Source organism: Bombus vosnesenskii, unplaced genomic scaffold (genome assembly GCF_011952255.1).
Source record: "Bombus vosnesenskii isolate JDL3184/JDL3185 unplaced genomic scaffold, Bvos_JDL3184-5_v1.1 scf7180000013277, whole genome shotgun sequence".
NCBI classification, from domain to species: Eukaryota; Metazoa; Arthropoda; class Insecta; order Hymenoptera; family Apidae; genus Bombus; species Bombus vosnesenskii.
This window is the reverse complement of record NW_022882935.1, coordinates 846,074-870,608: the sequence shown is the minus strand read 5'-3', so window position 1 is coordinate 870,608 and position 24,535 is coordinate 846,074. Positions and strand designations below refer to the sequence as shown.

Below are 24,535 nucleotides of genomic sequence, written 5' to 3'. Positions count from 1 at the left end.
GTATATTCCGCTATTATTATTATATCATAGATATTTAGAAGGAAAAAAGTTAAGCTTTCTTACATTAGATTCTAAGAAAAACTGGATTTCTATCTTTTACAAGAAATATAAAATGTTCGTTACAGTCTTGCTTGTCTTCCTTTAGAATATATTATCTCCAAAGTTACAACGCTTCCGAATATAACTATGATGTACTATGGTATTTATTTCTTTTTCTCGAATTCTTCCTTCACGTCTACTTTATAATATTTTAAAAAATAAAAAATTCGATGAGAAAGATAAAGGAGGAAGGGACAATAGAAACGTAGAAGACTTTAATCAAATATATTGTAATCTCTTTATTTATTTTATTTTATTTCATTTACATTTTATGTGTTTCATTGTATTACTAATATTCCATATTGTATGCATACGTATCTTTGCATCGTACCTGAAAATTTTGAGATCATTTTATCCATTGGTCATCCACTCCTACAAAATATAATTTTCCATAATTTTACTTTCATTCGTATTTATTACACATCTAACTAACGGTAGTGAGTTGTTTATGTACAGGTTCCAACTTAATAATTTACAATTCAGAAGTTGCAAGTACTTAGTTCTTTTTAAATAAATCTGCATTAAAAATTGCTTTTAAACAAAATTGATTAATACATAAATTACAATTTTGCAAAAGTAATCGAGTCTATTATTTCCTGAAAGGTTTCTCTAAATTTGCTTGTTATACTAAAAGCATTTTAGACAAACGATTCTTCTTATATATATAAAAAAAAAGAAATTACGATTAATGTATAAAAATGTAAATTCCAGCGCTAAACGATAGCAACATTAAATCTCATAACTATTTCCAATAATTCTATAAATCTAATCCAATAACGCATTAACGATAAATATCATTATTTTCCTCGCAATATATTTTTCTGAATTCATCTATCAATTCAGTGCTTCAAACGAGTTAATTTCATTTCTAAATACCTCTTGCGTTTGAGAAAGTTTATGAGAAGAGCAAAGTAATTTATCGATCATTGACGTTGTGAAAGGATCGTAAACTTCCTTCCTTCATTAACGCTTCCATATATGATTTTTTATCAATTTAACCGATATCTCTTTTAAACTGATCCTACGTAACATTGATCGTTTTGCTGCTTATCGACATTTAAAGAAAACACTGATAAAAATTAGTTTAGATAGAATTAGTACTAATTTAGCCACAGACTAAGTACGATTATCGCCTAGCAATTTTCTATTTCCGTTTCATGTAAATATTGACATTTTTCTACTGTGGAAATCGATAGTAAATAAAAAAATAAAATAATTTTCTGCAACAACGAAGAAAAGTTGTACCATTTAATTCACCGTCAGAGAAATATATCTCTATATGATTAAAAAAAACCATATTGTTAAGATTATTATGAAATTCACTTCAAAAATGTTAATTAATCGCCTTTGCTCTTTAGCTTAATTTCTAGTTTTTATTGTTTTACTTATCATTCTCTCCAACCATTCTTTATCATTTTCATTTTTAACTTCTATTATCTCAATTGTATATTTTTGTTCTTATTGTTCCTTCTTAAACGCGTCTCTCCCTTTGACCAAAGATACAAAATACGTTACTCGATCTACGAATGTAAATGCAAAACGGTTTTTGTTCGAAAGTAAACGGAGCAAATCGTCGTTGAGATGGTTTCGTGCGTCTCATTCGCAACACTACGAAGACGTAGTTAATCTTCGATCGACAACAGAAACGACACGCTCGACGGTGCAACCGTAGATGCATCGAGCGAAGTGAATCTTCTCCAATGCATCTACTTTCACCGATTAAAATGAACAACACGCTCGAACGATTCTCCAGGCAACCATCCTCTTCGATATTCCTCCTAGAATCGATATTCGATCGAGTGGCCACCTAGCTACCTGTCTTTTCGTGTCGCAAGATCTTTACTCTCGTGATTGACACGATTGTTAAGATCATTAGGAGTCGGTATAATAGAGCTGCATGTTCGATATTGTAAAATGCTTCGTTGCAAAACGATTTTCGTCACCTTTTGCTCGTCTTCTTTAGAGTTTGCTAATGGATTTGGAATTTGATTGAATCGAGATGGTAGGGCTTTGTAATTGTTTGAAAATGAAAATAAAGGGTGTTATAAATTATTATACATTTGTAATGCTACTCAGAATTGATAGAAAATCTTATTAAAAGGAACCATTAACTTTACGCTACTACATTAAGAATATTTAAGAATATATTTAAGACATTAATATACTAAAAAAATCGAAGAATTCAACAGTCGTTCACCATCAAAATCTGTTAATTGGGGCTCCTCGTTATAGATCATTTTACGGACTTTTATACCCACGAAATTAAAAGTTAATAAAGACGAATGAATCTCTATTAAGTTGATCTCGGTTCCCGCAATATGATGTAATTTATTTTCCCAGGTTGATGCCACGTAAAAGGTTGGATCCTGACAACGTGAAGTTAACCCTGCTGCAATCTTCGAACATTTATATTTCGGTCTTGCTTTCATCTTAGCAAACAAGAAGAATTTGACTATCGAAAATCATCAAGAAAAAGTAGCAAAGTTAAATAGAGAACTGATCGTATCGAAACCAAATAATCCAAATAACAATATAATTCGTCTTTTCCGTTTAACGAGTTAAGTTGTCCTTTCTCTAAAACAGAAGAAATATTTGCCAAAGATGCGAACGATTTCGAAAATAATTAGAAATTATTATCGGTATGATCGATCGTCCACGGTGAATCGGTATCCAGCAAGTGATGGCATTGCAAGATCCACGATTATACACTGCACATCTGTGAATTCTTCCAGTGCCAAGACCCGCCAGAACCTTTCCGATGTCCTTGATCTTCGTTTCCTCCTCCGCTTTTCCTCCGTCCGTGCTTGTGCAACATATTTCCCTTTCTCTTTCTTCTTATTTTACGCTCGCAGCACGTGCTTGTCGATGTCGTGAACCGTTTCTCGAGTAAATCGTTCGATCTTGAACAGAACCGTTCCTGCGTCGTTATCGTATTAGAACCGTTAAGTAATTTATAATGAGACAAAAAGTACATTAATTTACGTCGTTAGCTCTGCGCTCACTTTCCTCGATATCAATCTTTCTGCAGTCGGATTAAGGTAGTTAAAAATTGTGAAAATATTTTTTCTATTGTCTTATTAGAGAAATACTCTGGATATTAGCGTAGAGTGATTACCGTATCTTGCGAAGTAATTACAAAGTAATTCTGTCGGGTAGAGATGGATGATAATACTCTTTAGTACGGTGTCAGAATGATAAATTACGTTGAATTGTTGGATTCTGTGTGTATCAACATCGTAGGATTGTTTCATTTTTTATAATAATTTAGTAGTTAATCTACGAAGTAGAAATAAAAAGAAACGTATGATTATAGTCTTTCGTTCCATAAAATTGAAAAAATGAATTACGTTGAAATACTGGAGATCCTATACAGATTAATGTAACATAAGACACACGCCCATTTTGTACGACAATCTTAAAGTGGTGAAATAATTTTACAAAATGAAGATGAATCAAAATATGATATTTTTCATTTCTTCCGTGCTGCAAGATCGACATGATGAATCGTATTAAATTGTAAAAATCCTTCGTGGTATATACTTTCTATAATAATTTGCCAATCATTCTATAGAAGATAATACAAATATACTTGAAGACAATGCCCGTACGAATCACGAATTTCCTATGATTTACACAAGATAGAAGTTTCAAAAATAGTCAACAAATTTTCTATAAAAAATCTTCAACCAAAATAGAATTTCCAATACATGAACTTATATAACCATCATTCCTTTATCCGTAAAAAAAATTCCAATGGAAGAAACGAAAAAACCATCCAATTTCACACCGCTAACGCTGATCCATCAAAATTCGAGCAGGTAAACGAAAGTAGATCGTTTCGAACCGCGACGGCAACAGTGTCGAGATTTTACGAAACGAATTCGATAGAAAGCATTTTTTTGCTACGTGGGCGACGAGATTTCACAAGGGATTTGCGAAACGCGTTGACCTGCAGCAACGGTCGGTGAATGATTTACTAGCCGAGGATCAAATCGATTGCGAATTGAAAGTCCAATGAGCTGATTCTGTTAGGATTTCGCGAGACCGATCTTTATCGAATTGGCAGAAATGGTAATCTTCGGTTATGCGCCAAACAGTGAGTCAAATCGTATTACGCATACGTTGAATCGCTGGTCGAAAAATAAGTATAACTCTATTTCGTTGTGAAAAATGTTTAAAGATTAATGCTACGCGTATTTAGCGCGGAATGAGTTAAAAATAATATTCCCTCTTCCTATCAAAATTATCATCGTGTTTGTTCCACATGTGAAATTTGCGAAAAGATATTTGGTACGAGTAATTATGGAAAGAACGATTGATTTATGTGATTATTAATGAAATTTCTAAGATTGAAAATATGGAAGGAATTTGTTTTATCAGATAATTTTGTTTGTAACTAATTTTATAATTTGTGAACTAAAATTCGAATTAATTACGATAATTTGATTAATTTTCCATTGATTCGGTCAAGGAGAATTCTTCTGAGAAATCTTCCAATGCAGTATAATTTCTTTTAACAATTAACCAAGGCTCCTTGGTGATTATAAGGTCGTAACTAATTAAATGAACATTTCGATAAGAAAATATATATAAAAATGAATTTAATAAGCGTTTAATTCTGAATACAACTAGCATCCATATCGAAACACAATTATGAGAACAAGCAAAGGAAGTAAAAAATTAGAACTTTGGCGATCTTATCATGATCATAATCCATGATAAATTTACTCCATTTCAAACACACAAGGATCGCGTTAAAATTACATACATCTAATAGTTGCTTCCAAGTAACTGCAACGTAAGACCTGTTAAGGCTGTATTAAGGTAATCCGTAAAAAATGCAAACAACAGCCGCATAAAGTCAGTATAGCCATTTGAACGTATTAAATTACTATAAGCTTAACACTCAAGTGGTATTATTTGTTCATTGATGACGATGGCAATTCGTTCGTATTAGAATCAGGTTACATAATATGTAACTTAATATGTACATTGAATTTTACGTTGGAAAGAAAAATTAAATGAAATAAAAATATTTGTTTTACATTTGGAACATAAAACGATAAAGTTATGTCACAATTAAACCGACTCGTTATGTTCAATCTGCTGCTAAGACATATATTTTTATTTGCAAACATAAGTCAGCAAAGCTAAATAATAATGTAACATTAGATGGTATATGAAATTCCAAATGCAAAGATATTCACATGGGAATCATTCATTCCCTATAAAATAAAATTTTATCAATTACCATATTACAATAAGTGGACACTAGGATCAAATTCAAATTATACAGAATTAAATATCGATCCAATATTAAATCGCATTTCAATGATATTCATTAATTTTACACAAATTATACAAATCATTAATTTTCTATCGAATAAAATTTTACCAAATAACGTACTGCTACAAATCGATAGAATCGTACTGAAATTATGCAAAACCAAATAACAATCCAATATTCGACTAAACAACATCGATATTTAGATAAAATTATACAAAATAATAAAATAAAATTTTATCGATATTAATACAATGAAAATCTGAAATTCAACGATATTCTCGCGGAAACCATTTACTTTCCGTAAAGCAAAATTCTAATAATTACTCCACCGCTATATAAATTAGTGGAATCGAGTTAGAATTACGCAAAACTAATTTCGGTCGGATCGAATAGAGAATAGCCGGCGAACAAGCGGCGGGTGAGGTCTGTATCATGATCGAGCCACAATCGACGCAATTATCACGGCTGCGCAAAAAGCTGACCGCCATGGCGAGGTCGTTTATAGTGCATGACGAACGACAATAACGATTCCGTGATAGAGTCGCCAAAAGTTTTCCGGCCGCAGCTGTAAAACTCTTTCGTTTCCTGTTCGACATCGAATCGAACCGTCGCGCCACTCTTTTTCCTTTCTTTGCTCCACCCTGCATTTTCTTTTCTTCCCTGTCCCTTTCTTTTTTCTCGTTGATTCGTCGAAATGATTTCGTCACGATTCCCAACCGCGATAAACCGAAACGAAATGGTTCACGTTGCGATATCGATGGCGTGCAAGCGTTGCGAGGATTATCGCCGTGAATCGACGAAAAACACAATGAGCGAAGAAAATGCATCGTCTCGCCTTGCCAACTTGGGAAACTTATCGCGCTTAATAGACAGACGTAAAAGAAGTTTTCTAAGAAGCGTAAAACGAGATATCTCCAAAGTAGAATGTATTGCAGCGATTTATTTACGTGAAGCTTTAGGCTATTGATTCAGATCGATTAATTAAAAATGCGAAGGTGGCTTCATACTTTGTTAATTAACTTGAAATTTTTGATATTATCTGCTATTAAATAAACTCGCCGGACGTATAGTAGTTTTAATGTAATTTGTTTCAAAGATAAAACGGATATATTGATAATTCTTTTTATGTGTATTAAAAACGATTCAAAAATACCAATTAAGTGTATAAAAAATCACTTAAAACGATAAATACTGAAGCAGGATAAAAATGTTTAATATAGAATTAATATAATTTTGTTTCCCAGAAAGTTTTTAGAATTACTTTAAAATTTGTTTATAATACTAGTGGAATACGAGAAAAATAAATTATGTTTCATTCTTGCTTGAAGGAACAATTTCAAACGTCTTCGAACCACGTGTTATGCATTCCATGCATTCTTAACCACCTCTCTATCTCCGTCGTTCTTTTCATGTGCGATTCCATCAATTCGCAAATTCCATGAAATCATCTACATAACGATATTTCAATTAATAAAGTATTAGAAATTTGTTACTTTGGATATAATTAGTACATCAGAAATAAAATTAAATTGAAAAACATGAAAAAAGTAATAAAAAAAAGAAAAAACTTATGAAACGAAAAGTTCGAAATAATACACGCAATATCAAAATTTAAACGATCAGCCAGCCAAAAATAAAATATCACTTTACATTAAAATCTATTTCAGTATTAACTTGATCGCACCTGAAAACAGTTTTCAGATCAAACCTTCTCATAAAAATTTCTTGACTTTCGACACAAAGAGAAGTACTTCACAAAATGATAAATTTTTCAATCATCGATATTAACACCACCAAAAGCAAAAACAAAAAGAAAATGGACTAAAGTAAACCCAAATAAACACCAAATACGATAAATATCATTACCGATATTATAAACCAAAAATCCGAAAAATGAAAAAAGGCTCGAGGCTGTTTCCACAAAATTCAAGAGATCCAATTTCTATGCAATTTTTTCGTCGCGTGTATTCGTAAACGATACTCAATTTTCATTGCATATAAAAAAGTAACTATACGATTCTAACGAAATATAATTTTTCGGCGAGGAAGCGACGTGTTCAACGTGTACCTGTCCAAGGTAAAACGATCGCGTGAACGAAATGAAGAACGACGCACGGGCCGAACGCGGCACACGAACTGAACACGAAAAACCGACTGGACCCCCTCGTGAAACTTCGGTACCGGTCGCCTGGTGTCGTTTCAGCGTTCCATTCGGTTCCGCTCGGTTCCGTTCAGTTCCACGGAAACCACGATACTGATGGGCATCGAGCTTCTCCTGCGCGCTTCCCTCTTTTTCGCCCCCATTAATATACTCTCTCTTTACCTACGTTTCTCCCCTCGATTCGACCACGTCTTCTTTGACCTTGTTTTTCCCTTGTTTCTTTTTCTTCCGTATTGAATTTTTTTTCATTTTTTTTCTGTTATAACAAAATTTCTTTTTAAATTCTTGCGTGCGTAGCTGTTATTTAGAATAATCCTTTTAATAAATTTCAGGTTTTTAAATATTTCTCAGTGACTTTTTAGAACAATTTTGCTAAAGATTTTATCAATTTTTTTCCATGTTTGTCCAGCATAGCTGAAATTCTTCTTTCATTTGTAAGTTATGCGCGAATCGAATTTGACGCGAGGAATTTTGTACTGAAATGTTTGTCTTTTTTTGATATTTTTCTTCTTAATTTCATACTTTGAAATTTACTTTACGGGTGTATATCCTTCCTTAGTTTACCGTCTTAGTGTCCATTTAATTACTCGGTTAGTCTTTGTTTCCTTAAAAGAGTTACTCCTCGCGACATGCTTTAATTTACAATAGGATAAATTTCTTTTGTTCTTCGTTTAGTTTTTTGTAAAAAAAGAATTCGATCCTTTATCGTTTTCGATGCTTTACGATCAAATCATTCTTTCCACTATAATCCGTTTTACCTTCTACCACAAACCTTTCAACCACATTTTCAATATTCTCCCCTTTATGTTCTTCCTCCTGTAATTCTTAATTCCAGCCCACTTTCTACTTCATTTACAAGATCTTACCCTGAAACTTTCCCTCGATATTACACCCTTACTTCGTCATCAATATCATCTTACCGCTGAATACTTCATCTATCTCATCAATCTACCTCTGCGTTTCTTTCTTTTTTAGATACTCTACCACAGAATTAGGTAGATACTCTACCATTAAACACTAGCAAACATAATCTAACGAACCTAAACACCTCTCTCTCCTCTTCGTCCCTCCAATTTCCCCTTTACCACAATCTTACAAAGAAACATTTCCCTAACCAACTTCTAACTATTAGTACCATCAAACGTAATCCAACTAACCAATTTAAACACCTGGCTTCCTTCTTCGTCCCTCTAGTTTTCCCTCTACCACAATTTTAGCGACATTCTCCAAACCAACCACTAACCATTATTACTACCAAGCATAATTCAACTAACCAATCTAGCTACCTCGTTTCCTTCTTCGTCCCTCCAATTTCCTCTTTATCACAATTTTATAAAGCGACATTCTCAACGAACCTCTGACCGTTATTACGAATATAACTTCATCATGCCGTATCCTCGTCGTATCCACGAATTACTCGACCTTACCGCGACTCTTCCCTTTTTTTTCCCCTCGTCTCGTTTCTCTCACCTGTCTTCACTCCGTCTCTTCCTCTCTTCCCTCCATCGGTTTCCTGTTTCGCACGACTTTCGGCCGCCAACGACTGACCGAGACTACCAAGCCGCCGCGCGAGCAAGCGTGTCCGCGGGGGTGGCCGTTCGCCGCGACTGCGCCCCTTTTTTCGCCACGACCACCCCCTCCAGCTACCCTCTCGGGCATCGCAGCTCGTACGCGACAACACCGTACACATTCTCCGAACGGGACTAATTTCCTCGTGTTTTTTTTTCCCTCCTCGACCGTACGGTAATTTGTCGCGTCGTTGCTGTTGCGAAATTGTTTGCAATCGACCGCCCCTTGGTGGACGCTTCTCCGCTTTCCTCAAGAAAAGAAAAAAAAAAAAGAAAGCCTCGGGAGTGTTGGAATAACTCGATGATGGATGATCTTTCGGTTTGGATTAGCACAATTTTCAGTTTTACCCTGGAATTTTGTTCGAGTTTGACTCGTGTCTGTTTGTAGGATTTGCGTTAACGTTTGCTGTTGGAGGTAGCGTTAGAAGATTCGTAGTGTAGTTTGTGTTGTATTTCACCGGCTCTTCGTGGACACGTCTCTGCTCTTCTCTGGAAAAAACGAGAGTTCGAGGTGTTTTGAAATAATACGACGATGAATCTTTTGACTTGGGTTAGAGTATTTTCGACTTTATTCTCGAGCCTTATGAGAGTTCGGCTCGTATCTGTTCGAAGGGCTTTGTATTTAACTTTGTTGTAGCATTAGACGGTTTATAGTATTGTTTGTATTGGTCCTGAGTATCGGCGGTGTCATTAGGAATGAGAATATTTATAGGATCATAATGTTAAGAATTCTAAGAAAAATAAGTAGAAGACAAACAGAATATACGATATATAATCACGAAAATAAATAGAAATGTCAAGTATTGTAATATTCAAAGAACAAATTAGACTCTACTTAAGAATTTCGTGGAGAAGAGCAAAGACTGGAAAATCTCCCCATTTCGTAGAAACGGTCTCCGTGTGTTTTATAATATCTCGTTGAAAGAATGGCTTGATAATTTTTATAAAAACGACGCAGGTAAATTAATCTAGAGAGGAAAATGAAGTCACGCAAGAAGGTAGTCGCTGTGTTAAAACATTAATCGTCTATACTGTGTGAATACCTGAAGAAAATGGCGAAATTTTTAAACGACAAAGGCACGTTATTTCGTAATTACCAATGATATCTACATAAGCTTTATTTAAGATTCAAATTTATCACCGTCCACTAAAGTCATTTGACACCTTTTTCCGGAAAGCTCTAAATAAATTATCCAACTCCTATCGCACTGCTTTTATCAACTTAGATTCTTTTTATTCGTTTCGTTATTCATATTTTCTCTACTGTACGATTATTTATAGAATAATATGACGAGCCAAAAATCTCAGTGATATAAGTCAAGATTCTAGTCACGTATTTGAGCTCTTAAAAATAGCATCCTCTTAGTTTCATAATTAGGTAAGTTATAATTTTATTCTCTTTCGCAATACGAGGTAATATAGCGAATTTTTATAAAGATAAACGAGGAACATTGTTTTATAAACTATAATAAATGAACTGATTTATATCACTATGATTTTCATTCCATATAATATTATCAAAATACTAATATTTTCTTAAAATTAGAAATTCTCGAATCTGTCATCGTTAGATACCAAAAAGAACATACGTGAAAAACAAATCAACAACACAAGTTTCTAAAAGTAGCTTATAATATGATACAAATACCAGCGTTACCTATAAAATTTCAATAAAACAACTTTTCAACTCAGTTGTTCAAACTTTGCCCAATGGAATATCAAACAATCTCTCTTTATTTTTATTCCGACTTCTTCCTCTTCTTCCTCTTCTTCTTCTTCTTCTTGTTCTTCTTCTTCTGCTTCAAAACACAAAACTTCCAAATGATTTATATAAAAATTACCATAAGATTACCATAATAAAAATTCTTTGTCGCATTATTTACCAAACCAAAGCTTCGTTGCCCGCGGCAAAAATACTCTAACGACCACAAAACGATAAAGAACGACGAACGTAGAACAACGAAGTAGCAAACACGGTTGCCATAAAAATTCAGCGAACGCCATTTGCATATTGCGAAAATTCTACTTCGGTGTTAGATGGAATCCGTGTTCGTCGAAAAACGAATCATGCAGGTACGTGGTTTGGCCAACCGGAGAATCGCTAGAAATTGAAATGAGCGCGAAGAAAAGAAACGGGCAATTCGGGTCGAGAAAACTGGAACGTCCACGTTCCTCCCACGCGTTTCTATCCGCGATCGATAGTAACACGTCGCTCGGACTACACTGTTGGCATAATCAATACGGACTGATATATCTGTAATAGGAGCGAAAGACAGCCGGCTAGCAAATGGTAACAAAAAAAAATCCGAGGGGGAGAAGAGAAATAGCGATGATAGATCGTTGACGGACGAGCACACGATATAACTTGTCATTCGAGGAAGGGCTGACTAGCCGCAAAAATTGCGTGCATCCTGGGACAATGCTTATTCGTGTTGTTTTCCCTCGTGTGGTTGCTTGTACGAGTCCTTTCCTCGTTGCTTTATTTGAATAGAAGGTAGTTTTATAAGACGTACGTGATATTTTCAACTGTGATCGTAGATTTCTCGAATTGATTCTTTTTTAGTATTTTCGATACGAAAATGGTAAAAATAGTAGAGGATTTATATTGCGTTTGGTAGATAAAAGATAAGACATGTAGAGCATGTGAATTGTGATTGAGATTGAGAGACGTTAAATTAATAAAAATTATAGTCTTTAATATAATAAGTAATAGAAAATGATGAATATGGCGAATCCAATAAGCGAAGTAACACGCGCGCGGAATTATTAAATTGTAATTGAATTTTTAAAAAGGATTGCAAAGATGATAGGAATACTATGAACCAATTAGATTCGATAGAATTACTTTAATCAAATAAATGTTCGAACTTTCGCGTGTTTGTGATATCAACGTGAAAGTTTAAGATTTATAATGAATGGAAAATATCAACGTTACGATAAATCTTTAGATATCAGGTAGTTTATTTTTTCAGTTGCGATACATTCCGATGTTACGTGGATAAACGCGATTAATACGTTCAATTCGAATTGGCTTTAATTAAGCTTTCAACAAAACGTAATCAGAGCATCACTTTTACGAGTATATCAAAATTTCTATAATTCGTAGAAGAATTCTACAATAATTAGTTATCTTGTCTTTAATTCGTTGTACGTACAGTATGAAGGGAATTTAATTAAAATTAATTACTTCGTCTCGTTACAAGCACTGAAAGAGCGGTAAATTTGTTCATTTTCAAAGCCTATAAACTCCAATCTCCTTTCAGAAAATATTCATTTTTGTTCGCACGTTTGCATAGCACTTTATTGCGAGTGAAGGTTAAAAATTTAAAAGTTCAAGTTTCCAAGCAACCATCGACTGACGATAAGTTTTACCGACTACAGGTAGATTCATAAGTAGTTTCGTGTTTCTTATAATGAATGTCGATTGTCTCTCGTCTATGTATTTACGTCTTTGTAAAATATTATAAAAGTAGTATTATAAGTGAGACTGATTATGAACTTCGTAAGTAACGAATAAGTATTGTCTCATAAAATATTATCGACTTATCCTTCACTACGCTTTTAATACCAAAATCGATATGTGTCTAAAAGGAAAAAACTAAAATACAGAAGTTATCAATTACATCTTTTAATTTAAGGTGTAACGTTAATTTGTGTAACTTAATATTTCAAACAAAGTAAGGATTTGAACGACTAATAATTAATAACAAATTCTCTTTTAACGTTATACTAATTAAATATGAACTGTATAAATATATAATTAGAATTTTGTGTCATGCAAATTAAACGAAACACTGAAAGAACATTAAAGAACCTGTATATTATCATCAATATAATTAATGTAATTACGTGTTGTTAATTTTCCAACAAAATTCCGTTTTATCCCCAACGTCATATACAGAATAAATTAATTTATATTATATTGTTTATTACATTATTAATATTAACTTTTCTATTCATATCTTAATATAATCATATTCTAACAATTTATATTATTATATAAATAAACATTATGTACTAATCCAAAATCGAAAATGAATAAAATACATTTGATTTGAATGTAATTCTACATAATGGCAGAAAAGTATTAGCTAGATGCAATAAAGAAAACTAGGAAATTTAAATTATTTCTCAGATTCAGAAACTTGTACTCAATACATCATTATTTCCTTATATCTCTTACTAAAGTATCAATGATTGTAATGAATATCAACGATTTTAATGAGTATAAATGAGTATAAACGAGTAGTACTTATATTGCCACGTTATAATTAATAATACCATCAATCTTCTAACTAACTATTAGACGTATCTACCTACTGTAATTACGTAGAAACATCAGTGAAAGTATAGTAAGCTCATCTCCAAATTACATCATTAGTCTGTAATCTCATTTGAACGCTGCACATGATTTCTCTTCTCCGAGGCATCATCGAACGAGGCACAAAGAGAAGAGGAATTACTAAATAGTCATAACAATTTATTTCGTCTCAATCTCGTGTCAAAGAGTATTGCGCTAATTGAGAAGTTCAAGATAGTAAAGGATGCAAGTTCAAAAAATAATAAAAAACGAATCACTTCGTAGAGAAAGATTCCATGCAGAATGTAACAAACAGAAGCTATATGTACTAGACATTTGTTTAAGTATCATTAACATTTTACCCACGGGGCATAGTATAAAGTACCTATTATACAAATAAATACGTGTAATTAATTTTGCACATTGTTTTACCACTTATTTTTCCTTTTCCTTTCTTTATAGCGTTCGAGTGATAAGTGGATTGTTTCTTGTACTTGTATGATTCATCATTTCAACCCATCAATTCCGTAATACACAGAATATTCGTGTTAGAATAATTAAACCTAACTAATGACAAGCGTGGCTTACTTATTAATCCAATTTCATGGCTGTCAATTTAGCTTTGTTTAAACAAGACAAAGAACACCGCAATATCACGTGCAAATAATATTGCAATCAGTCGCAAGTTGTTATTGTATAGCACGTATTCGCGTATGCACGCGTGGAATAATCGCTAACCAACTTGCGTGCCTTTACAATGTAACAGCCTTATGTATTCATAAAGTGCATCAATTATTCATCAGGCTTGGAGCTGAATGGGCCACGAGAAGAAAATCGCTAAATTTCCTTGCTTTCTCAGGCTTACTTGTTAGCTATGTTTAAAGAAATGCGAGACGCGAGATGATCCATCGTCGATTATGTAACTTTTTTGCAATTATTACAAGCTCAATTACGATGTTGGAACACGGAAGAGGTGTACGGATCTGATGAATAACGCGAAAGGAAGCAAATATAGATACTTATACGCAGGTATACACACGCGTAACAACTTATGCGTATAAATCCGATCGCAACGGGTCCCGTATTACGAGAGAATTAGAATTAAAACAGATCTGCAATTATAGAAAGTATCTAATTATAGAAACGTTAAATGATAGAATAGTATCCAATGTGATGTTCGTTTTCAAGTGTTTTGTTGGGAAAGGGTTGGTCAAGGAATAGCTTTTTCTGCTCGATGAAGATATTAATTACTAATTTATTAGTAAGAGAAACAAGTCGTTTAAGAAGAATTTACGAAGCTACTTAAGGAAAAAGTGTTTGAAATAAACGCTGCACATACTGCTTTATAATATGTTAATTCTCTGAAGATAAAACATCTTCCCATCCTTCCCAATTTTTTCTTAACATGAATTTTTTAAACAAATTCATAGAAAATAGACCAGATAGTCCTGATGGTTCAGATAGGCCACATAGTTGAGAAATAGACCAAAATACGTCATCCATAAAAGTTAGAAATAATTTCAGTCTAGTCTTACAATGGTCAATTAAACGGAAACTTTGAATAGCACGTTTCGAAGAAATTTTTATTGACAATTCTGTTAAAACTAGAGCTACCGAAGTGGTCAAAATCGATGGTTGTTTGCCATAAAATCGGTTTTATAAATTTACATCGATCCATTTTAGGGCAGTTGACTGATGTATTTTAAAATACTTGTATTATATAAATTTCTTCGTACACCGTACATTTTAATTTGTTGCTCTTAAACTCCACGAATTATATACTTTATATATTTTTAAAATCTTACGCTGTAATAGTTCCAGTGTTAAGAATCCAATCGTTTTGCTCGCAACGACCAAACATAAGACAGCGAAGCACAAAGCGAATCACATTCTGTTATCTACCAAGCCCTGCAACGGATCAAACGACTTCCATTCTCTCAGCGGAATTAAATCGAATCAAGAATAAAGGGTAAGGAAGAGACGGAGCGTTGATTTACTCGGTTCTCTTGGTGCCAACAGAGACTTTATCTTTATCGTTGGTTCGCACGGTCTGTAACGGTGCTGAATTCCCTTGGGATCAGTCGTCGTGGCACAAGTGTAGGATGCAAATTCGCCCGACGAACCCTTGGAATTCGACGACGCTTCCGCTGTTTTGATCGCGGTTCACCGAGAATTCACAGCTACGATCACGTCGCATTTACATCTGAATAAGAGCGAAAAGAACCGAGTGAACGCGCTTTCAATTCGTGTGTATTGCGAATTCTACTTGAAAATAGGGTAGAGCATAGGTGAATTTGCTGCTGATTGAGTGGCAAGTTGGATGCGATTTTGATCACGTATTTCAGGATGAGGTTACGGGGTTGTCGCGTTTAAAGGAAGATAGTTTCTGGAGAGCAAATTTGGGATATTTGTGCGTGTTAAATATGTAAAAGATACGTAGTATTTCAAATACGTGTATGTAAAAGTGCAAAATATATCAGCAATATGTTCGGTATAGGGTAAAATTAAAGGGTAGAATAAAGAGATAACAATAAGAAGACGCAAAGTAGACAATTGACAAAGTAGACAAGAACGCAAAATAGAAAATTTAACACTAGAAATACCACGCCAGTCGAAACTACTGGTTCTACAATTTTACAAATGTGTCAACCCTCGCTTGGGGATCATGATCCCAGATGAATTAATAATGTATTACATAACATGGAATTCCTTCTGTAAGAAAGTAATAAATCGATAAATATAAAAATATTCCATTACTACGTATTTTTTAAAAACCAGTCATTTTGTCTGGTTTTGATAGAAATAGCTTCGTATTAACTATCGGTAGTTCTAGTGTTAATGATAATTTAACACAGATTTTAAGTATTTTCGTGTGTACTATAAACCGTATGAAATATTTAATTTGCGATAGAATATTTAACGATAGATATTTAACAATATCTTTGCAATTATTCCGATATTCTATGGTCTGTTTCTTCATAAGCTGTTTCTTCGAACTTACAATTTGCAGGTAAGATATAATGTTTATCTACTTCTACGTATAATATATATATTAAAAAATCATAAATGTACGACTTGATTAATTAATTATTAATTAATAATTAATTAAATTAATTATTAATTAATTAATTATTAATTAATTAATTAATTAATTATTAATTAATTAATTAATTAATTATTCTTGATATCGGCTAACCTTCAGAGGAAAAACATTACGAAAGAAAAGACAACGCATTGATCTTCCTATCCCGGTGTTTGCACACAGTCATATTGATCAATCGTCTTCCATATCTAAACAGATATGCGGAGCTTGCGAAATTTCTTTACACAGAATTGCAATAGGTACAGGGACGCACTTGAAATTTCTTTATGTACCTACATATAAGTACACTCGATGGAAAGTAAGCGAGGCAACTAAGGTGGTATTTTGTAAACGTAATTTTATCGACACGAATCGACACACTTAGAAGAATTATCTATTTCACGCTCTCACAAGCATTTTTCAATCATTTCTAAATCAACAGAATGTCATGTTATATGAAATGTCAATTTTCTAAATCATTTTTTTTTCCAACAACTATTTTTATCTTTTTATTTGAAACTGACAATTTTCTCTTTCAAAGATGATTTTAATTTCTTCACATTTTTACATTATACAAACGCATTTTTTCGTAACTCGTTGAAAATCAGATATTTCGTATGTTAGAGCTTAATATTTCTTCATATTTTATAAATATATTACTGTTTCAACAGTTCAAATATCTTCCATTTTAACGCTGGGAAATAGGGTAATCGAAACGGGCGATCATTCGTAATTTTTCATAATTTTATAGATTTACAGCGATGCATTTTGAAAGATTTCAGCGATCTTCTATTAAATTTCTAGATAAACTTATCGATTTGTCTTTTATGTTCTATTACTTGTACATACATATTTTGTATATCCTTTTACACATATTTTCTTCGCATAAATTACGTCCAGATATCATTTTCCATATACACAGAAATTTTCATGTTAAGTTTCTCTTTCATATGAATTTGATACCTACGTGCTTCAATCATCAGCAATGCTGCTATTAAACTCTGTCTAAAATCTTATGCAATCAGCCAGAAACAAACGCTAAAGGACATTGCTCGAGAAAAGGAAAAGGAAATTAGCATACACGATTCAAAGATAGGATGCAAATCCATCGCCGATCGATCTTCCGTACACGATCGATCGTTCCTCTACGATCGGCGTGTTCTACATTTAAATACGCATGAAGATCGGATCGATTACGAAAATGTCGCACGTGGAATAGCAGAAAATCACTGCGTGTTCGTTCAACGACGTCCAGAAAAATTTGCGACAGGAGTAGGAAAAAGACAGCAGACAAACCAGAGATAGAAAGTCTATTTGCATAACGAGCCACTGATAAATCAATCTATTCGCGAAGAAAGGAATTGCGAAGTGAAGCGTCGACAGGAATAAACAAGCGTGCAATGTGAAACGTGATTTCGTTTCGACGCTCGTTTCGATCATTTCTGCGGTGGATTCGTGTTAATTGACGGTGAGATCGTTGACTGAGTATTCAACGAACGGACGTAAATGGGGAGAAAAGCGGCAAGTATCGGCTAGAGCGAAACGGTAACGTCACGAGGTACCGTTATGTACATTATTCGTAATATTAGATTGATATTCGTTTGATATGATAGTGGCGTTTAAGATGAACGATGCTTTGTAATAGCATCGTGGAGATCTGGCAGATGCAATGACGAAGAAATATATCGATGGACTAATTTCTCCAAATTTCCCCATAAATTTGTCCTAAAGAATATGACCTTTTTACCTACGTAATCTTTTTTGTAAAATATGATTTTCCAATAATAACATTCAAACAAGAGTAAAAATCATGTACGATATTTAAACGATATTTATTATAGATCTAAAAACAGTATAGTTACCGATAGTTTTAGTTCTTGAAACTTCATGTAGAAACTTCAGAGCCATTACTTTTTTGGTTCTATATTAATCGCAAAATGTTTTCAGAATCGATTCTTCTATCGATTTTACAATAATGTAAATCTTACGCTCATCGCTTTTTTAACTCTCTTCTATTATCCATTTTTATTGCCCACTCTTATCGCGCAGTTGCTTAATAATATGAATTACGATACCTTGTCTAAGCTTTAGACTCGAAGAACAGATTTTACGAAACGATCGGACGAACGATCGTATGTTTTATCAATGTATACTAAAGTTTACGGTAGTTGCTCGGTACACGTGTGAGTACGATTAGCTCGTAACAAACATCGTAAGCTGCTGAACGTAACTTTTCTTCTCGTAAGGGGAAGAGATTCGACCACAAGCGGTTAACAAATAAATGACGAGGCTCGTATTCGATGCGTAGTTGGAGATTTCTCCGATCGAGTCGAGGTGAGCGCGAGCTGAAACTTTTCAACGAAGAGCAAAACGTTTCCGCGTTGCGCGTCTCTCTACGGCAGATGCGTGCGAAAGGAACAACTGAACGCGAAAGTTCGCGTTTTATGACCGTGGCATTACGCCGGCGGCAGCCCGGTTGAAACGTTAACGATCGAAACGTTTTCCTGTCTAAGCGACGATGATTCGACGAGTTTCGTAATCCGAGGGTGAAATGCTCCAGCCACGCACACCATCATCCTCGAGAAAAGTTGAGAAACGTTTGAAACGCGTTCGATTACACTACGTTGGATACAAGTCAAGTTTCTGCCACTCACAAAATCTCAAGTAAATCTTAAAATCTTTTCTAATTCGAGCTTCCAATTTTTCGAACATTTAATTCGACAAGTCCCGAGATCCTCGAATTAACTTTGTCAAATCCACCCAAATGAATGAACTGTATAAACAAAAGATATTAAACGCAACGCAGAAATTCCAATCCCTTTCTATCATTACCCATTACACGATAATTTTCAACAAAATCTTACAAAATCAAACCATCGTAAAAACCGTCAAACCTCTCACATTCGATCTACAATCTTACACGTATTTCACGAAATAGCAATAAAAAAGGAAAAAAGGAATATCTTTTTGTCTCGTGCTCTCCAAAGTGAACTTCGAAACTTCGCTGTTCAATTTCCCGAAAGTATGCCTATCTACGTACCATTGCATAAAGGCACCGACCTCTGCGTAAAAAGGTACAACGCACCTATCAAGAACAGCTCATATTCGCTATAGCGTATCCGAGAGATCAAGGAGAAGACGTATGATCGCATCTTGGTGGAGCATCTCGAAAAAAACTATCGCGTGCGTTTTAGCCAGCTCGGTGGACGACTCGACTCGCGTTCCTGGACGTTCCGCTTCTTCCTTGTCCGCGCAGAGGCGGCTAGAAAAAGCAAAGTGACGCGCAAGGCAGCGAGATGTATCTTGGGCAAACGCCACCACAAATCACCGCGATCGTTTCGCGAGAACGAGCGGAACCAAGTCCCTCTGGACGTCTTCTTCTTCTTCTTCTTCTTCTTCCTCTTCTTCTTCTTCTTCTTCTTCTTCTTCTTCGACAACGAGGGGAAAAAGAAATAGCCGGAAAAAGAGGGGAAAGTCTGGCGTGGAAAGGCTCGCGAGCACCATTTTCTCGCCTTCGACCAAGAAGCTTAATTGCGCGGATACCGTTTTAACGAAGTTGCGGGGAGAAGTTAATAAACTCTGGCTGAGCAATCAACGCTCATCCATCAGTTATATCGCGCCGTGTAAAACCTTATTGGCGAGTCGTGTTATGGTATACTATATATGCTCGGTGCCTTACTGTCTGCTGTCGTTCACCACAGAGAAACACTCGTTTAAATACTTAAACGCTTTCACCGTAGAACCTGTCGTACGTCCGAGAAATACAAACTATCAAGACTTATAATTATTACGACGAACAATTGGGTATCCTTCTTTTAAAATCTACTGTACAATCCACTACGTCTTAAATGTAAATGCGCGATATATATAAGGTTCAATTCTAGGATAATTCTGAAAATCGAGTTTATTGTGAAAATACTTAAATGAAATACAGAAGTAAACAACAATTAATAACAGTAATAATTAAATAAACAACAAGCAATTAATAACAGAAAACAATAAATAGCAAGTTCTGTGCAATGTCTACCTGAAAATCGAGAATCGATTTTCAGCGTCCTGAGCTACCGATATTTCTCCGTCAATCTTCAATGTTTTAAATAATTACTCTTCTTCTGTGATTTTGTCTATCTCCGATGTTGGTCTCTGTCCGTCCGTTTGGGAAATGCGTGTCTCTCAAAATGGCTCTGCGTAAAACAAAGAAAGCCGCTCTGTCCGTGAAACAAAAGAAGTCGTGCTGTCCGTAAAACAGAGAAAGTACCCTTGTTTATCCGCATTTGAACTCTTAGAGAGTTTACATATATATAGGAGATAATATTTGTTAAGTTTTGCGATATCGTTATTTTAATCGACGGTGAAAAGTTGTTTTAAACGACACGAAAGTTTAAAGAAGGCAAATATGGGAACGAAGGTGAATCGCGATTCTCGATGAAAGTCTTAAAACTATGACTCGCAAAGTTGAAGACTTGTATGGCTGGAATTTTCTAATCTGAAATTGAATCGAAGTTGAAACTGGATTCGGACGAACAGGTATTGACGAATGTAATACGAAGCAAATCTTTGGAATTCCTTTGTAGGTTCGATAGTAAAGTTGATCCACGTTCGTTTAAAAGATTACAACATTAGTAGTTTGTCGTGTAAAATCTTCCTAATCAAAAATCATCTTCTTTATGTCATATTGCTCGTCCAAAAATTCAGATACGTATACGTAGCTTCACGATTTTGGAACAATCGAAACAATTTTTACAACGTATATATTAACAACGTTAACGAACAGAACTCGTGGAAATGTAAGTAGAAATAGAAAATCCCACGAAGACATCGATCCTTAATCAGTCAATTTCGCGATTAAATCATATCTTGTAAGAAACGAGTAGCTGTGGAAGAACTTTTGAACGACCGTGTACATCCGATTCTTCTGCCGGCGAAACCACAAACAACACCATTCACAATATCTCTCCACTTGAAACCGATCCAGACCACGATGCTCGCAATCGAGGTCATACTCGTCCATAAAAATGGACGCGTTCTCGCGCCACTCCCCTGATTGTTAATCGAAGACGCGATCGAACTACGAAAAACAGAGAAACAAGTGGGCACGTTGGCTTAATTGCCGAGTTAATCTTCGAACAAACCACGGCACGCTGGTACAGTCGATCAACGACAAGAGGTTTCTTATTTTCACGAGGGGTATCGATAATCTTGCACTTCCTACGACGCTGATTACGTTCCTTTCTTCGTTTTCGTTCGCCAGAATGGCGCCGCTCTTCCAACGATTCGCTACGATTCTCTGAATCCTTGTCGTATATCTCGATCGACTTGGAGCGTGCTTATTAACCTCTTTTAATCGCCTCTTTAATCATTCGTTAAATATCGACGAGAGCGCGAAAGGAGAGACGTAATTCTTAAGACGATTTTTCTGTATCCATTAATCGTCGTAGTATCCATTTCACGATCGTAAAGACGAATTCGTATAAATTCTTATAGCTACGACCTTTCACTTTTTAATCTAATTCTTTAAATTAATAAATCTTAATAAAAAAAAGATCTATTACTATACGTGATATGATAATATTTGTATTTCTGTCCGCCTTGACTTTTGCACAAGTTCGGAATATCGTTGATCTTCGTAATAAAAATTGAGAATTTCATGGATTCTCCATTAAAAACAAGAAAGACGGATGAAATATCAGTGCAGAAATTGAATTTCATCGAAACAAAACTGCTATATCAGTTTTACAAATTATCGCGTAATAATAGAATCTCGTAGTCATAATCGAGTAACAATATCTCGAAATTGTATTTCCTGATAAAAGCAGCTGCAGTGCTTGCGAAAAGCCTCGGCTCTAATAATTTGATTGTACAAATGAAATAGCTTGAAAGTACTTGAATATGCAAAGTATGAAATTTTGTCATATTCTCAAATCTACTCTGCTCATCATACTTTAACGTTAAATAACTCGACCTAAAGTCCTGCCCAACTTAACGATATAATAATCTACTTTTTGTTAAACATGTATTTAAAAGATATAAGTCCCAGAACTCTACTTAATCCTGTTGTTTTCCTCGGATTCTTATTACATTCTATATACACAGAGTATTATATTTTTATAGATACTATTAAAATAAATAATTACTAAATATTTAATTTGATATCCAATATTATTTCACTATTGTCTCTGTACGTTCCATACATTTTACGAATAAAACGTTCCAAAAGAGAAGTAAGAAGAGCAGAACGATTAATGATCGAAGCAACAGCCCTAATAAATTCTCCGTAGCTCCGCAAAATCACCAAAGATCTCAGGGATCCGCAGATTACTCACCACTTTGCAGTTTCTCCAATCCCAACTGCTTCCCACTTCCTCCAATTCCACGTTTCACTTCACAATTCACCTGCCATCGGAAGATTCACCTCCTGTATTTATTATTCTCACTTTCCAACCCCGAGCAACGTCCTCGCTATATTTCGTCGTGCTCGGTCCAGCACGGATTGTCCTAACGAGAACAAAATCGGTGAATAGAGACGCGCGATTAATCAAGCAGAACCCGCGTGCTTTTATCGTGTCCCTCGTGCGGAACTTTATCGTCGCGTTGCAGAGATAATGCCGGGCCGTCTGCACGCCGACACGCTCACAGCGTCCCCGAAGCCCGACGCGCGTTAAATCGTGTAGAAATCCAGGTTGGATGTGCACCGGCCTGAAGCCGCAGAACTCGCGTCCCTGACCTGCTCAACCGGTGGCCTCGATGAATCACGCGACCGGTAGATCTTCGGCAAGACAATCGACGAAAGTTCTCAGTCGGTTGCAGGGTCAGGGCACTCACTTTCGATTATAGCCAAACGTTTTGTTTCTAATTAATTAAGTAGATTATTTCGTTGGATTTGGTTAGCAGATTGACCCTTTTTAACGTCGATCGATAGCCAGTTTCCGCGGTGTTCTGTTATTGGCTTTCTTGCTTCTCTAAGGTTTGCAAGCTTCTTATAGCTGAGTTCTAAGAACTCACACAGGGCACTCACGTTCGATCGTAGTTAAACACTTACTTTACCTGGTCTTGGTCTTTACTTGGACTTTACTTGGTCAAGAAGATTATTACGTTGGATCAGAATGCTAGATCGATCTTTTAACGCGATTCGATACTCAATTTCTGCAGTATTCTATCGTCTCTTTTGCTTACGAAGCTTCTATACGATTTCCAAGCTTCTTATAGATTGGTTCTGGAGAGATTCTGTAAAACGCTGTAAGCTTTCGTTAGTTGGTTCCGTAAAGTTTGTATAATTGTGCACGCGGACGTTCGTGAACTCTTACAGTTCACTTTTGTAGATTTTGTACAACCTTTTAACTTGATTTTCTTGTTGTTTTCTCAGAATAGCGTAGGCTTCCTCGATTTGCTTCTTCTTCGACTTAGGCGTAATTCTCTAGCAGTTTTTAGTACACTTTTATAGATTTTCGTATGTTTTAAGACTTTCTTAATTTACTTTTGGAGCTTTTGTAGAGTACTACAGTTTACTTCCGTAATCTTTGAAACATTTTACGGCAAAATATTGCATACTTTTCTTGCTTGCTCCCTTAATCTTTTACAGATTACAGTAAGCTTCCTTAACTTATCTCTATAGCTTTTGTGAAATTCTCTGAGAATCGTTAGCACGCTTCTGTACCTTTCGTGAAGTTCCGTAAACTTCCTCAACTTGCTTACCTAGCTTTTACAAAGTACTAGGAAGCTTTCTCCGCTGTAGCGTTAACGAAGTTCTCTGAACTTTTACACTTTTCTGTCTTTCTTTCGTCGATCTATTAAATCTTTGATCCTTCTTCACCTTCTACTTTCTTTTTCCTTTCTTCTACTGCGAACAAAATTTATATAATCTTTGCAAGCTATCCTTGCATCGTAATTTAGTATAATTGTCTTACGCTGAAATCAATGGCCTGTACGCACACTCGCCTTCAATGAAGTTTTAATTTTAACGAATTACTTTTAATTAGAGAAACTCTTTTGTTTCGAAAAGTAATAATTAAACGAATAACTTCTGAAAATTTGCAAATTC

The 24,535-nt window shown here is 34.9% G+C and overlaps 1 long non-coding RNA gene across 2 annotated transcripts; it reads right to left on the bottom strand.

Annotated features, from left to right (window-relative positions):
• Window positions 1-333: 333 nt before the first annotated feature.
• LOC117232002 lies at window positions 334-23,473 on the bottom strand. 2 transcript variants are annotated; one of them, XR_004493051.1, is made up of 3 exons: window positions 22,821-23,473; window positions 9,018-9,604; window positions 334-2,999 (listed from the first exon to the last, which is right to left on the bottom strand). It is a non-coding gene; the product is annotated as an uncharacterized LOC117232002 (long non-coding RNA). The 2 variants fall into 2 exon arrangements; XR_004493052.1 differs by lacking the exon at window positions 334-2,999 and having other exon boundaries at window positions 8,561-9,364; window positions 9,464-9,604; window positions 22,821-23,471.
• Between the last annotated feature and the right edge of the window lie 1,062 nt (window positions 23,474-24,535).